The sequence below is a fragment of the Papio anubis genome, chromosome 16, assembly GCF_008728515.1.
Source record: "Papio anubis isolate 15944 chromosome 16, Panubis1.0, whole genome shotgun sequence".
NCBI classification, from domain to species: domain Eukaryota; kingdom Metazoa; phylum Chordata; class Mammalia; order Primates; family Cercopithecidae; genus Papio; species Papio anubis.
Genome location: NC_044991.1, coordinates 57,068,540 through 57,080,494, shown reverse-complemented (window position 1 = coordinate 57,080,494; position 11,955 = coordinate 57,068,540).

Here is an 11,955-nt window from a genome sequence, read left to right as displayed (position 1 = left end):
TCTACGTATCAGGTGAGAGAGATAATCAAATAACCTGTTTAAGTAAAAAAAAGATATGGAATAAATGTAAAGTTTCAAATCTATAATACTATGAGATAGTAATACATGCTGTGAGAGGCATGTTAATATAACAGAGATGCCTGATTTAGCCTGTAATGTGGTCAGATAGTTCCTGAGTTAGCTAGGGTTAGCCAAGGTTAGAAGGCCAATTGTGTGTATGTGTTGGGGTAAGGGGAGGCAGAAGGAGCAGTACCTGCAGAGGCACTGTAACCCAAGAGAACACTGTGATATGGTCTAGGACATAAAGAGGCACATGTGACTAATCTTTCTCTGATCTCTGTGTGTGTACTTCTGTATTAGTCCAGTCTCACACTGCTATAAAGAATACCTGAGGCTGGGCACGGTGGCTCATGCCTGTATTCCCAGCACCTTGGGAAGCTGAGGCGGGCAGATCAGTTGAGGCCAGGCATCCAAGACCAGCCAGGCCAACATGGTGAAACTCAGTTTCTACTAAAAATACAAAAAAAATTAGCCAGGCATGGTGGCACATGCTTGTAATCCCAGCCACTTGGGAGACTGAGGCATAAGAATTGCTTAAACCCAGGAGGCGGAAGTTGTAGTGAGCCAATATTGCACCCCTGCACCCCAGCCTAGGTGACAGAGTGAGAATCTGTCAAAAAACAAAAAACAAACCAAAAAACCCCTGAGACTGGGTACTTTATGGAGGAAAGAGGTTTAATTGACTCACAGTTCTGCATGTCTGGGAAGCCTCAGGAAACTTACAATCATGGCAGAAGGGGAAGCAGGCATATCTTACATAGTGGCAGGCAAGAGAGAGAGTACGTGAAGAGGAACTGTCAAACACTGATAAAGCTATCAGTTCTCATGAGAACGCACTCACTATCATAATAACAGCATGGGGGAAACCACCCTGTAGTGTTTTAAACATGACCTCACAGTTTTTCGACATGCTTACCCTCATCTATGTCCCCTTTCCTAAAATCTCAGTGAGCTTGTGACTGCTCTGGAAATTTTAATAGTGTAAGAATACAGGCTGTAACAGAACCAAATTAACTGTGGCTGAAAAGAGACTGAAGTTGCTGTCTCTTTCATGTAACAGTTCAGAGGCAGATGGTTCAGTGCAGGTAGGACTTCACAGGCTGCCCGGGGACTCATCCTTCTTCTACTTGTGGCTCCCCATCCTTAGAATCCTACCCTCATATACATGGTCCAAATTGGCTCTCCAATATATTTTCATCTCAACTAGTGGCAAGGGGGAAAGGAGGAATGTGAGGGTACATTCCCATTTCCTTTAAGGGCATGACTTAGAATTGCACACATCTCTTCCCCTCATACTTCACATTGACTATAACAGTTATATGGTCAAATTTAGCTGCATGGGAGGCTAGGAAATATAGTCTTCATTCTGGATGTAAACACACCCAACTAAAATCAGAGGTTCTGTGCTCATAGAATGGAAGACTGGATATTGAAAGATGAAATTTTAAAAAGGCCCCAGCAGTTGCCAGGACACTGCTTCACACCACCTAGAGAAAATCAGACTGCAGAGAGAATAAATGATGGAGAATGAGAGCAACCAGGGGCAAGAGAGTTCCTAGATTCAGTTTTCCCTGAAGCCTAGCAAGATAAGGCTTGCCTCACATTCATCCTGTGGTCTCTCTCATGGCTCTGAATTGGGTATCGGTTCAAAACATAGACCTGCTTTTGAGACAGTGGCCATCCCAATCCATGTATATAAGCTTTGTTTATATACATGGGGCTTCCCAAGAACCTCACATTTGCACCACTTCTTCCTCAGTGCTTTGAGAAAACACAGGAAAGCATGTAGCTATCAGTTCAGCCACCAGATCTGAGATGAATTGGACCTGAGGACAAGGGGCATTTATTAATCACTTATCTGATTTTTTTAAATAACTGGGAGAGTTCCTTTCTAAATTAGTTTAGATTCTGTTTATACATAACCTAGTTATTAATTAACAAGTCTGTTAAGTATTTAAGTTCTTTGGGATCACCCTTTAGCAAACCAGAACTAAAAACAGAAAGTGAATGACTCCAAGAGGTGGAACTGGGAGAAAGAGCAGGAGATTCTGACTTTCATTTAATATCATTCTGAACTGATTAAATTTATTTTTACTCTCTTTGTGTAACAGGAGACAGGGAATCATTTCAGTCTGAAGTCATAAGCATCCCTGAAGACAAGGGGAAGTGACTCCTTCCCTGAAGCTCTAAAACCTGAAAAATGGGGGTTGGATTTCCTTGCATTTATCCTGTTTGTGGTTTACTCAGCTTCCTGAGTATATAGGTGTATGCCTTTCACCACATTTGGGAAGTTTTCAGCCATTATTTCTTGAGATATTTTCTTCTGCTCCATTCTGTTTCTCCTGTTCGTCTCAGATCCTGATAACACAAACATTAGATATTTTGGAATTGTCTCCACAGGTGCCTGAAGTTCTGTTCAGTTTCCTCCAGCCCTTTTTCTCTGTTGTTCAGATTGGATAATTTCTATTTTCCTGTCTTCGAGATCACTGGCATGTTTCCCTGCAATCTCCATTCTGCTATTGTACCCATCTGTTGGGAGCTGAAAAGGCCAAAGGGATCTTGACCAACTCAGCATTCCACTGGAGGCTATATGATCAAATAGCCAACTGTTTATCATGAATGCAGGATGTGGGCAAACTCACAACTGCGCCTGCCACCAGGAGGTTTGCTGAGGGCAATCACCCCCTGGCACTGTGCTCACTGAGGTTATCTACTGGGACATCTAGAGCCTGTTGTTTGAAGACTGCAGTCTTGCAAGCCTGCTGTAAATCAAACTGCTAACCGACAATCACCCCCTACTTCTCGCTGTCTCTTTTGCCTAATAAATGCAAAGGGCTCTAAAGCTCAGGCCCTTTGTTTACTAGAAGCAAGGAGCCCCCTGACCCCTTCTTTCAAATATACTCTCTTATCTTTGTCTTTTATTCCCACGTTTGCCCCCTTTGTTCGGTCCCTCAAGGTCCATGCAGGTGACAAATTGCGACCCAGAACAGGGACTCCAAGGATGTCAGATAAGTGGCATCCGAACACAGATACTTTGAGGGTGTGAACAAAGAAGGTCTGCTGGAGCAGAGGAACTGAAATTGACAAGACGCATGGGGACCCCAGGATGAGTCTGCCGACAGCGGATATAAGGTCAGTGCCCTAAAGAGGTACTGGGAATGATATGAGGTCGGTGCTCTAAATAAGTACTGGGAATGGGAAGTTTTCTGAGTCAGGGTAACATGAAGCAGAATTTATCTATTGAAGAAAAACATTATGTGCAGTTGCTTCAAGTTCTGTTGAGACAGTCTGGAGCTCAGGTTAATTCGCAGGCACTAACTAACCTCCTGCAGAAGCCACAAAATGTTATTACACATAACCCATGGTTTCCACAGGCAGGCACTCTTGACGTGAACAGTTGGGATAGACCAGGAGAAGGATTAAAACAGGCTCATCAAAAAGGTCTTAAAGTTGATTCTTCTGTTTTCTCCACTTGGAGTCTAATTCGTACTGTTCTTCCACCATTATCTCCTTATTATTCTGCTGGACAGCAGGCTGAGTCTAAAAATCTGAAAGAATCTGTTGTCCCACCCACAGCTCCAATTGAAAATAAAAAACAGGAGAGGGAGGATAAAAATTGGCCTATACCGCCCCCTCCAGTTGCAGAAACGTCTGTACTGCCTCCTTTGGTAGTAGAAATAGAGACCCCAATGCAAAGAAATTTACGCTCTGCTTCCATAGCTGGAGAGCCCCTAGGACCTTGCACTTTTCCTATTTCTGTAAGGCCTGATCCAAATAATCCACAGCAGTTTATTCATGAACACACCGTACTAGAGTTTAAGTTGTTGAAGGAATTAAAAATGAGTGTAATTAATAATGGGGTACAGAGCCCATTCACTTTAGGATTGCCAGAATCTGCATTTGGTGGTATGTGTCTTCTACCCTTTGATGTAAAACACTTGGCTCAAACTTGCTTGTCTACTAGTGCATATCTGACATGGAATTTAAATTGGCAAGAACTGTGTGCAGACCAGGCTAGATAGAACCATGTTGCTGGACACGGAGACATTACAGAGGATATGCTATTGGGTAATGGCCCTTATTCAGACCTGGAACGGCAAATGGCACTCCCAGATGCTGCTTATCAGCAGACTGCACAGGCTGCTAAACGCACCTGGGCCACGATTCCTGAAGAGGGAGTCCCAGTACAATCCTTTTTACATATCATGCAAGGGTCACAGGAACCCTATGCACAATTTCTTGCAAGATTACAAGAGGCAGTGAAGCATCAAATTCCTCATGCCATTGCCACGGAAATGCTAACCTTAACTTTAGCTTTTGAGAATGCAAATGCAGATTGTAAACGTGCACTGGCACCTGTGAAGTGTACAGAAAACTTGGGAAATTTTCTCAGAGCTTGTCAGGATGTAGGAACCGAACTTCATCGCTCTTCAATGTTAGCACAAGCAATGGCTAATCTAGTAGTTGGCAAATCTAAAAGGAGCCAAGGATTAAGCCCTAAAGTAGGAAAATGTTGTAATTGTGGAAAAACTGGACATTTTAAAAAGGAATGCCGCCAGATCTCAGGACAGAAGGGATCTTACAATGCAGTCCCCCCCAATAGTGGAAAAAATGCCAGGACTCTGTCCTCGCTGTAACAAAGGAAATCACTGGGCTAATCAGTGCCGCTCAAGATTTCATCAGAATGGCAACCCCTACTGTCGGGAAATGAGAAGGGGGCCTGGACCTGGGTCCCTCAAACAATGAGGGCATTCCCAGTTCAGACCTCAACCCCATTTCGGGGGTGGGTCCCAGGAGAAACATTGATTCTCTCACTCCAGGAACACCAGGAAGTGCAGGATTAGATCTCCCAGTTAGAGAACAGGTAATGTTAGCTGGTGGAGACATATCTATCAAAATTCCCACTGGCATGTGGGGACCTTTACCAGACAGATACATGGGACTAATTTTAGGCACAAGCCACCTTAACTTGCAAAGCATCACTGTAGTCCCAGGAGTTGTTGACTCCGATTATGAAGGAGAAATTCAAGTAGTTTTAACGTCACAAGATCTTCGGGTTTTTGAACTGGGAGAATATATAGTGCAATTATTGCTTATTCACAGGAAATTATACCCTTCTCCACGAAAAGAGAAACAAGGAAATAAAGGGTTTGGGAGCACAACTACATGAGAAATCTATTCATCACAACCTATAGCCTCTAATAGACCCACCTGTGTAGTACATATTAAAGGAAAGAAATTTTATGGGCTTATGGACACTGGAGCGGATGTGTCAGTAATATCCAGTAAGGACTGGCCCCCAGCATGGCCTCTCCGCTAACCTCCACATCCCTAGTGGGAATAGGAGCAGCTAAAAGTGTTCAACAGAGTGCTGAGATTTTTATGTTGTCTTGGTCCGGATGGACAATTGTGTACTTTTCAGCCTTACATTGAAAATATAGCTATCAATTAATGGGATCAAGACTTACTTACAGCATGGGAATAGGAGACTTACAAATGAAAACTTTGATAACCCACAATTTAAAATGTTGAAGGATGTGGGATATCAGAGTGGGAAAGGTTTAGGGAAATTCCTACAAGGGAACCCTAACCCGATATCAGTAACTGGAAAGACAGGTTAAACCCTGCAGGGAGATTCTTCATTAAATTCCCCATGGCAATTAACCAAAGAGGCAGAAGTTGAGCTCAGCAACGGCATGCCTCCTGGCTACAGCTGCAGAAACCTTTGCTTTCATCATCCCTCAGACAAAATTTTGCAGTTTTATAAAGTCCATTCTTTCATTCTTCCTGTGATTACTCATCACAAGCTTCTTCCAGGTGGCCAGACTTATTTTACTGATGGCTCTTCCAAAAGTCGTGCAGCTATTTATGGACCTAAACATACTCAAACAATAATGACCTCGGGTTTCAGCTCAACGTTCAGAGTTGATCGCAGTCATTTAGGTTTTACAGCTCACAGCTGCAGATCCTATCAACATTGTCTTTGATTCAGCTTATGTTGTAAATGTAGCCAGTTGCATAGAAACTGCTACAATTGAAAGTACACTGGACCCAGAACTGCTTAATTTGTTTCACTTATTCACTTATTCTCATATGCTGCAAGCTACATGCCAAACCCGTGAGACAGCTGGTCATGTACGGCCACATTGTCTGTCATCATTTGCTTATATGGGGATTCCTAAACAATTAAAAACTGACAATGGACCCGCTTATACTAGTCATGCTTTTCAAAATTTGTTATACCTTTGGGCTATAACCCATAAGGAATTCCTTACAACCCTCCAGGACAAGGCATTATAGAGCGGGCACATCAAACATTACAATGTATGTTGAATAAACAAAAAGGGGGAGTAGGAGACCAGTTACCACCTCAAACAAAATTACATTTAGCTTTATTTACTTTAAATTTTTTGACTCCTGGTATGGATGGTAAGACTCCAGCAGAAAGACATTGACAAGTGTTAGAGGAAAAGAGGAAAGTTTATCCAAAAGTGTTATAGAAATCCCCAGCACTTGGCACTTTGGGAGGCCGAGGCGGGTGGATCACAAGGTCAGGAGATCGAGACTATCCTGGCTAACATGGTGAAACCCCGTCTCTACTAAAAATACAAAAAACTAGCCGGGCGCGGTAGCGGGCGCCTGTAGTCCCAGCTACTTGGGAGGCTGAGGCGGGAGAATGGCGTGAACCCGAGGGGCGGAGCTTGCAGTGAGCCGAGATCGCGCCACTGCACTCCAGCCTGGGAGACACAGTGAGACTCCGTCTCAAAAAAAAAAAAAAAAAGAAATCCCCAGAAGAACCAGCTACTCGGGAGGCTGAGGCAGGAGAATGGCGTAAACCCAGGGGGCGGAGCTTGCAGTGAGCGGAGATCCGGCCACTGCACTCCAGCCTGGGCGACAGAGCCAGACTCTGTCTAAAAAAATAAAAATAAAAAAAAGAAATCCCCAGAAGAAGGATGATGGACAGGTCTGGTGGATTTACTGACGTGGGGAAGAGGGTATGCTTGTGTTTTTACAAGAGGTGGACAAACCGCGTGGGTGCCCTCGAGGTGTGTGTGGCCATGGAACGGGAGACTGGAGGAACCCAGGGTGGCCAACCATGGGCCCGGTCTCTCTGGTACAGGTCATGAGCCAGCTGAGCCTGACTGCAAAGATGGAGAGAAGGCCGACCGGAGTCACAACACAGTCTTAATGTTAATTTGTAAAGAATATCACCACTCAATTTACAGTTTGTGTTTTTAATCCTTATGTGTTTCTGGCACCTAAGAAGGACCAGCTCCAGGTAAACAATACCCAATTGACCTGTAAATCTTGCCAGTTATATCACTGCATTAATCACAGCACATTGCAAACACATAATACCCCTACTTTGATAATTTTGGGTTGCATCCCTGGACGATGGATTCCTGTTAATATGTCCGAGCCTTGGGCTGCCACCCCTGCTTTACACTTTGTGAAACATCTTCCAACTCAACTTACTCATCGTGTCTGTAGAGCCTTAGGCATGATAATTTTTGCTGTTGTTTCCTTAGTCACACTAATAACTTCTGTTGTGATGTCCTCTGTAGCTTTGCATAGTTCTGTTCAAACGTCTCTGTGCATGGAGAACTGGACACAGCGAACCAAGTACAGCCAACGAAGCATGGCTACTTCAGAATAAAATTAACACTGAGTTACAAACTGAAGTGACAATGTTGAAATCCCCATGGTTAGGGGAACAAGCACAAAGTTTTCAATTGCAACAGCAGTTGTGCTGTCATTTTAATCACACTCATATTTGTGTAATCAACTTAGAATATAAGCAAAGTGAGTATCCCTGGGACGTTGTGAAAGCCCATTTGCAGGGAGCTTTCACATCCAACATCACCTTTGATATTGGTGAATTACAAAGCAAAATTCTTGATTTAAATAAGCAAACTCAAGAGTTTCAGCCTTCTTTAGAAGCCTGGACCGAATTCCAGCAAGGCCTGGAGAGCCTCAGCCCTTGGGCCTATCTAAGGCACCACATTTACATCTTATATGTAGTTCTTCAATAACGTTTTCTGTTCTGTTCATAGTCTGTAAAATCAGATCTCTGTTTTCTGTTCATAGTCTGTAAAATCAGATGGACTGCCAAGTGGAAAATGAGAGCTGCCCAGCCTGGCCTTACATTCTTTCAATTAATTCATAAATAGAAAGGGGAAATGCTGGGAGCTGAAAAGGCCAAAGAGATCATGACCAACTCAGCATTCCACTGGAGGCTATATGATCGAACAGCAAACTGTTTATCTTGAATGCAGGATGTGGGCAAACTCACAACTGCACCTGCCACCAGGAGGTTTGCTAAGGGCAATCACTCCCTGGTGCCATGCTCATTGAGGTTATCTACTGGGACATCTAGAGCCTATCATTTGAAGAATGCAGTCTTGCAAGCCTGCTGTAAATCAAACTGCCAACCAACAATCACCATCCCCCCTTCTCACTATCTCTTTTGCCCAGTAAATGCGAAGGGCTCTAAAGCTCAGGGCCCTTGTTCACTAGAAGCAAGAAGCCCCCTGACCCCTTCTTTCAAACATACTCTTTGTCTTTTATTCCCATGTTTGCCTCCTTTGTTCAGTCCCCAAGGTCCATGCAGGTTACACGCCCATCCAGGAATTTGTTGTTGTTGTTCTCATTTTATTTTTTAGTTCTAACATTTCCACTTTGTTCTTCCTTATATGTTCTATTTTATTAAACTTTCCATCTTGGCTGAGTGCGATGGCTCACACCTGTAATCCCTGCACTTTGGGAGGATGAGGCAGGTAACATCTGCTTATTATATCACTTATAAAAGTGTATTGAATTCAGTGGAGCTTTTGGTGAGAAATTGAGTCTATACTTTGTATTTTTAGCTTTTAATTCCATTTTCCATGAACTTTTTGAAGTCCCCTCATGTTAAGTATCTACAGTAGCCAAAATCATAGAGACAGAAAGCAGAATGCTGGTTGCCAGGGGCAAGAGGGAAAGGGAATAGGGAGTCACTTGATGGGTACATAATTTCAGTTTTGTAAGATGAAAAAAGTTGTGGAGGTAGATGATGGTGATGGTTATGTAACGATATGGCTGTATTTAATGTCACTGAACTGTATATTTTAAAATGGTTAACGTAGTAAACGTTATGTGTATTTTACCACAGTAAAAAAAGAAGGAAGGAGAATTCAGGTATAAAATTGACCATCTCAGAAAATACGGTGTCACTTTCCCAACCCAACTGGAGAAATTATGTTTCCGTGGTCTCTACGGAGCTATTGTGCTGACTCAGCTACACTGCCCACTGCATACAAGGTTTGGGAAAACACCTGCTGGGCAAAGCTTTGCCAATATAGAAATGCATAAGTAACAGGGAAGGCTGATCACCTCCAAACTCTTGGCCCAATGCTCAGCCAAGAGCTCCACATCTGGGCCTTCTTTCCATTGTGGCAACTGAGCCTCCTGTTGCTACTACCATGCAGCTTGGTAATACTCAATTTGGCATAAGCAATAGCAAAGATGTGCTTCTAAGCTAAAACACCTACAGCCTTAAAAGCATAATGTGCATTCTGAAAGGGGCCTCTGCAAATCTGAAGTATGGAAACATACCTGAGATGGATGGGGTCTGAGACCCCCAAGGTGGAACTGCCAAAAGTCTCAACCCCCTTCTCCCTTTGAGCTCCTATGGCTCTCTTCTTTTACTCAACGGAGAAAACCTTCTGGATTTGAAGTATCAAATGTATAAATGTCTGACAGTATCTTGACTGTGTATTTCAAAGGTTTATACCTTAAAAGGTTTAAGAATTCTGGTTAAGGGACAGTCTCTAATGGTGAAATTTCAGACATTCATCAGTAGATGGAGTTGATACATTTGAGCCTTATCACAGTCTTAGGAGGCTCCAGGAATCGGAGACATGGTCTCCACTTAAATGCCCAAATCTCCTCCTTAAACGAGCTTCCAATGGGCTACCCAGGTTCTGCTTGAATATCCCCACTGACAGGGAAGCTATTACTTCCAGGAGTAGAAGTTTTCACCTTCGGATAGTCTGTGTATTGAGTGAAAAGGCCTGTGGGAATGGGGATTAGACCAGCTCTTCTGCTTGTGGGTGGAAGTGAGTACATGAGGCCAACTCTGAAGGTCCTAAATTTGATGGGCAGCAGGAGGGGGAGGTGAGATGCATTGCTGTATCATCAGGGCGTGACTGGGACTGTCTAGTACTGCACAAAACATAAGGCTTGGGTGAAACTATACCTAGTCAAAACTCTTATAAATTCTACAGTGGACATTTGGTGGCATTTGTCTTTTCCAGTAACAGCACTTTGGTTTTCATTTGGGGAAGCACTCATTCTCCACTCTTTGCCATAAAGTTCAAGTGGAACTAACGTAACTCTCAGCTCCAGGAGTGGTCATGTGACTCAAGCCCTTAAATACGGTGATTGATTTAGGAATGGGCATGTCTTAGTCCATTCTGGCTGCTGTAACAAAATATCATACCTTGGGTGATTCATAAACAACAGAGATTTACTTCTCAGAGTTCTGGAGGCTGGGAAGTCCAAGATCAAGGCAGATTTCATGTCTGGTGAGAGCAAGCTTTCTGACTCATAGATACTGCCTTCTTGCTACATCCTCACATGGTGGAAGGAGTGAGAGGTCTCTCTTGGGCTTCTTTTATAAAAGAACTAATCCTATTCATCAGGACTCTACCCTCATGACCTAATTACCTGCCAAAGTCTCTATCTCTTAATACCATCACCTTGTGGGTTAAAAATTTCAACATATGAATTTGGGGAGTGGGACATAAACATTCCAACTATAACTGCATATGATCCAAACAGAGTGTCCTAGTTACCTCAGGCTGCCATAACAAAATACCATCAACTGTGTGGCTTGAACAACAGAAATGTATTTTTTTACAGTTTTGGAGGGTGGAGTCTGAGATCAGAGTGCCACCATGGCTGGGATCTGCTAAGGGTTCTCTTCCTGGATAACAGACAGCTGTCTTTTTGCTATATCCTCATACGTGAGAGATAAAGAATGAGAAAGAGCTAGAGTGCACTCTCTTTGCTGTCTCTTCTCTCTAATCCCATCATGAGGGCCCTACCCTCATGATTTCTTTTTTTTTTTTGAGACAGAGTTTCACTCTTGCTGCGTAGGCTGGAGTGCAATGGTGTGATCTTGGCTCTCCGCAACCTCTGCCTCCCGGGTTCAAGCGATCCTCTCACCTCAGCCTCCGAGTAGCCGGGACTACAGGCATATGCCACCATGCCCAGCTAATTTGGTATTCCCAGTAGAGATGGGGTTTCTCCATGTTGTCAGGCTGGTCTCGAACTCCTGACCTCAGGTGATCCTCCCACCTCCGCCTCCCAAAGTGCTGGGATCACAGGTGTGAGCCACCGCACCCATCCATGATTTCTAAACCTCATTACCTTCCTGTTGTGCAAAACCCCCACTGACTCCAATGGGGATGGCACCAGGTTCAAGAGGCCAAAGAAGAGACCTAGAGCCAGCAAATGAGACATGAGGTTTTATTTGGGGCTTACATACAGGAGAGAGAGTCCAGTGGTGGCGAGCTGGACAGGAGAACCGCGGTACATACAGTCCAGTGGTGGCAGGCTAGATGGGATAACCACATGGGTCAGTGGTAGTGGCCTGGGCAGAAGAACCACAACTGCTTGTAGAAGACATGCAGTTTATATAGCATTTTCACTTAGCACCCTCCCCCTAACAGTTTCCACCTAGCAACTTCACCTAACCTAAAACAAAGGGTCTAGATCTCCTATATGGCCCGCATTCCACAGGATGGGCCATATGTTCCTCATAGACCCAGATGTTCCTCATACACAAGGAAGGACTCTCCAAGTTGGCCACTCCCAGATTTCCTAGCTTGGAACCCACATTCAGGTGTGTCT